Source organism: Daktulosphaira vitifoliae, unplaced genomic scaffold (assembly GCF_025091365.1).
Source record: "Daktulosphaira vitifoliae isolate Bord-2020 unplaced genomic scaffold, ASM2509136v1 Scaffold_2, whole genome shotgun sequence".
NCBI lineage: Eukaryota > Metazoa > Arthropoda > Insecta > Hemiptera > Phylloxeridae > Daktulosphaira > Daktulosphaira vitifoliae.
In genome coordinates this window covers 2,556,795-2,561,918 of record NW_026099573.1, presented here as the reverse complement: position 1 = coordinate 2,561,918, position 5,124 = coordinate 2,556,795, and the positions used below count along the sequence as shown (strand labels likewise).

The window sequence follows — 5,124 nt, the reverse complement described above, 5'->3', positions numbered from 1 at the left end:
AAAATTATTGAGACCCGTCTTTGCACGGAGGAGTATGTTGTTGAACTCTGTTTCTATATCCTAATATATTTTAGAAGTATCTAATATATCTTTATCATAACTATGGAAAACATACTCTTATTAATCTATTAATTACAACCAAATATGCTGTAATTAAATTTAATAGCTCAATCACATCACAAAATGTCTATAGAAAATTTTTTTATAGTTCTAAAATTATTTCAATTAGTAATATAGATATGTGTGTTTNTTCTAAAATTATTTCAATTAATAATATAGATATGTGTGTTTAGCAACTGTAAAATACGTCACAACAAAAAAAAAATTGTAAGTTTAATCACACGTTTATAAATCATTTTTAATGTCTTAACGATAATAAATTTAAATGATAAATCGATTTTTATTGATACTAGTAATTTCAACTATGAAATATTTAAATTTTGTAATAATATTATATAAACAAATAATTTTTTAACTAAAGGAAACGAAACAGAAAATTTTATAATCACAAATTTTGAGTAAAAAAAAATACTTGTATAGAAGTTAAACAATATTTTAAAAACGTAGTGTTAAATGATAATAATTTTATAGTTAAATATTTATTTCAAATAATTTAGACTAGGCGACTTTTTAGATTAATTTCACTGTAAGAAATAATCTAAAAATTCCCAAACGTCAGTATAATATTTTTAATATACACGTTAATTTTACCCATAAATTCTACCGTTAGATATAATTTTCTCTTACAAAAAACTTAATATATAATGGATTATCAAAATAAATACAATTTTAAACTGTTCATTTTTATGAAAAAATCATTATTCCAATAAAATGGGGGGTATCATTTTTAAAAAAAAGTATACACTGAACATTTTATATTATTTTTATTTTATTATTTGTTGCACTATAAAATGAGGTGTCAGTACATCTAACTCTAAAAGTGCTTAATGAAAAAAATGATTTTTAAAAGTTGGCTATATGTAATTATATGCGTTAGTAAAAACATGTATATATTTTTCTTCTTCTTTATAAAATTCTCTACAAATAAGTAATTGAGTGTCACTTTTTTAAGTATCTAATTGATAAAATAATGATATAAAAAAAAATTTTGGGGGTGGGGTTTTTTTCATTATCTCAAATCTACACCTTTAAAGGGGAACTACCCTATCTTATAGAATAAAACCATCTATAAACATGTGAAATTATCACAATTGTGAATGGAGTTTCCCTAATAATTACAACCATTTTTGACAAATGTTAAATTTTATGCAACAATGGCGAAGTATACTATTATTCTGTTGTACAAACATTTTAGTTATTTGTATCAACTACACTTAAAAAATAATATACCAGTATTGCGAAAAAAAAAATGTTTTATTTATATATCACAAAATTCAATATATATGCTTAAAAATTAAAAATAGAGCTGAGGTGCCCAGTACTTTGAATATTAAAAAAATTAACTTTTTTTACAATTTTTTGCATACTTTTATGTATTTTTAAAATAACCCAACCTTTCCTTGTTATTAGAATATAAATTAATAAAATGATTGACTGGTTCATAACAAATTTAAACACAGTATTTTTTATCTATCTAACTAGTTTTTCATGGTACAGCTCTACAGTAATCACAATTCAAAAACCTGACATTAAAAGAAGTGATTATGATAATTTAAAACCATTATACACTTATCTTCTTCTTTTTCCTCGCCTTAATCACAGCTACTTGTAGTCGGCCACCCTTATCCTAAATTTCCACTCGAAACGATCTCCCCCCCCAACATTATCTACACTTACATCAGCTGTTCTCATATCACATTCAATAACATCCTTCCATCTCTTTTTTGGTCTTCCTTTACCTCTTCTTCCTTCAACATTTATCAGTCACTTTTACATTAATAATTTAATGGAACGTTAAAGAAAATCTAAATGAGATATATTCAGGAGTATAATTTTAAACAAATATTAATTATTTATAAAATAACATATATTCATATATATTAAATATGTACTATAGTTCTTTACAACATTGATATTTTTAGTAATTCCTTTAGTACTCGTAATTTACAAAAATGAGTTTCATTCTATTCATAAAACCTGAAACAAAATCAATTTTTACTTTTTCAAATTATTTATTAATAAATATTTAAAAAAAATAAAACTAAAATCAATATTTTAGAAGACTTAAAGAAACAGCACGTGCCAAATAAAATAAGTTATGCATATAATTACATTCATCGAATAAAGATTTTTAATATAATGACAAAAACACAAAAAAATGAAAAGCAGAGGAAATTATTTTTATTGAATCTAATAATATAGTATAAAATTGCCAACTATCAAATTTAAATAATTTTATTTTGAATTTATTTATCAAGTCCAACAGTTAATTAATTTAAAAAAAATGTTAATCATACCGTAATCTAATAATTACTTTTGAAGTCTATGCAGCCATTTTCGTTAGCTCCTCTACTAAACAAGAAGTCATTTAATTGTTAGTCAGTTATTTTCATATCATTTCATTTCTAATAATTTGCGGACTAATGATATAGAAATAATGTCTGTTCCGTTGAAATAAAAGTCAAGTAAACTTTCCAAAATGTTATCTTTCTCGTCAGTAGAAATGTTTTCTTCTTCAAGAATATTTTCTTAAATTATTTTATTAAACATATCAAATTTAAACTTATTTTTTCTTCTAAATCTATCCCATACAGACTATACTAGCAATAAATATTTTAGATTGTTAATGAAAACTGTGAATTTTTTTTTGTAAAGGAATGATTTTTTAAACTCTAGCCACTCGATTTCTCTTAAAATAATATTTAAGTTAAAAAAATTATTTTTTAGATTTATATATTTTTCGATTTATCATTTATTAGTTAGCTTTTTAATTCATTCCTAAATAAGAAATCTTTAAGCCTTATACGAGTTTCAACTTAATTTTAGCTTCGATGCTGAGGAGTATTTTTAAATAGTGACATAAATATTGAACTACCTTATAATATAAAAAATAATATAATTAAAATATTTATTTGATGATGAAAATTTTGATCTACTATTTCGGAATTTATTACCATTTTAAAATATACGTATATATGTATATTATATGTAGACTGGAGGTGAGGTACGGGTATAATAATGTTTATCATTAATCAATATCTTGGTCACAACTCTCCTCTCGCCTATTGATAAAAATGTTAATAAATTCAAAGTACTGGTTCAAAAGTTGTTACTGACCATCCAATTTCTTACTTAGATTATTTTTTATTTTATAAGCATTAATTTTAAAAATTCAGACAAATATCTCAAAATTACGCTAGTGTAAAAAATGGCTACTTTAAAAAAACCTTTTTAAATTAAATATCTCCAAATTAATAGAAGTATAAAATTCGTTTTTATACTGAACTACACAGTAAAATCATAAATTTGTTTATGATCATAGACCAATATATATTTTATTAAACCAAATTTTTACGCCGATTTCAAATCAGAAATTAGATTTTTTCTATCAACTCTTTTTTGAGATTATTACTAATTAGAAACACATGAAAAAACATTTTTTTATCAAGTTATTATTGATTTCTAATACGTTGAAAATAATCTGTGCAAAATTTCAATTCAAAATGACATTTTTAACTTATTCTTTAAAGTTGATATTTATAAAAGTTTATAATTTAAAAATGTCGAACTTTTAAACACAATTTTAGCTTAACTTGTAAGTTTAGAATTTATATCATTAAAAAGAAAATTTTATGTGAAATAAAATATCCTATTTTTTAGATTGATATGTGATCAGAAAATGTTTCATTGTAATAAATCATTTAAATATAAGTCTTACTAAGAATTTCTATGCAACTCTTGGTGTTTAATTAATTACTCGCATTGATATACTGCACATAATAGATGCGTTGATGATGTTGACCAAAACCGTTATGAAATTTCTTATTTAAAAAGAATTCTGGGTGACACATTTATATATCCTCATATACAAGATACAGACAATGTAACAAAAGCAGATATTGAGATGTGGTTATTTTTAATATTTTCAAGTAGGTACGTAAGTAACTATCTACTTTTAATTTTTCAAGAAAAACTGTTGTTTTATATTTTGTTATTTATCTATAAGAAATTAAAGACTTGTTAATTTACTTTGTTAATTTTCTGTTAACAAGTAGGTAGGTAACAACCTAATTTTAATTTTTCTAGAGAAACTGTTATGTTTTATATTATATAAGTACCTACTAAGAAAATGTATTAAAATAATATACTTTTACTTATTGGATATTTTATGTGTGTTAACTTTTTAATATAAAGACTCATCCAAATGTGCCCCGCATTAATTAAAATGTAGCCCTACCATGGGGCACATTTGAATAAAAAGTAACTTATGTTTAACATTTTATAATAAACTATTATTCAATGATATAGATTTTAAACAGTTACAGTGTGATGTTAAAATATTATGAGAATTTAACAGGACCATTATATTTCAAATTAAATGCAAAAAAAAAAAAATTAAAAATCAAAATGTAATTTTCATTCAAATCTGCACCAGTCTCCTATACCTTCTACTTGTTACGTGTTTTTTATATTAGTAGGATTTTGTTATTATTTAGTCTATATGCGAAACTCTAATTGCAGATTTTTAATAGGCGCGAAAATGGGTTTAGAAAAGTATATTTTAGTCTCTAATAAAAATTCCTTGTAGGCCAATAAGTAACAAACAATTTTTTTTTGAAAAGTGTTACATCAAACCCTTCAAATTTTATACATGTTTGCCATAAAAGTATCTACTTTATAATTTCTCCGTACAAATTACAATACTAAATTATTAAGTATCAATTTCATACTACGTTGAATTGCTTTAATAGATATTTATTCATAAATTATACTTAAAAATCATTGAATTACTAATTAGGAATTATGATAGAAACAGGAGTTAATTTTGCTTCTAGAATAATCAACCAATATCTTAAAATTAAAGATTATCTACAGATTTGCATCGAAGCGTTTTTTATGATGGTGATTTTAATTATTGCCAAGTATCATTTATACTTATCCCACTAGTCCATGACTCTACCGTGCTACCGTTTTTTCAAATATTAAGGTCTACATTTTAAGATG

At 23.1% G+C, this 5,124-nt stretch overlaps 1 long non-coding RNA gene across 1 annotated transcript in view; it reads right to left on the bottom strand.

The window, feature by feature from the left end:
- Positions 1 to 2,016: 2,016 nt before the first annotated feature.
- The window catches only part of LOC126898906 (uncharacterized), a 6,959-nt gene continuing 3,851 nt past the window's right edge, over positions 2,017 to 5,124 (bottom strand). Inside the window, exons 2-3 of the long non-coding RNA XR_007702425.1 lie at positions 2,418 to 2,648; positions 2,017 to 2,097 (exon numbers count right to left, since the gene is read on the bottom strand). This is a non-coding gene — a long non-coding RNA (uncharacterized LOC126898906). The remainder of the gene's footprint in view (positions 2,098 to 2,417; positions 2,649 to 5,124) is intronic.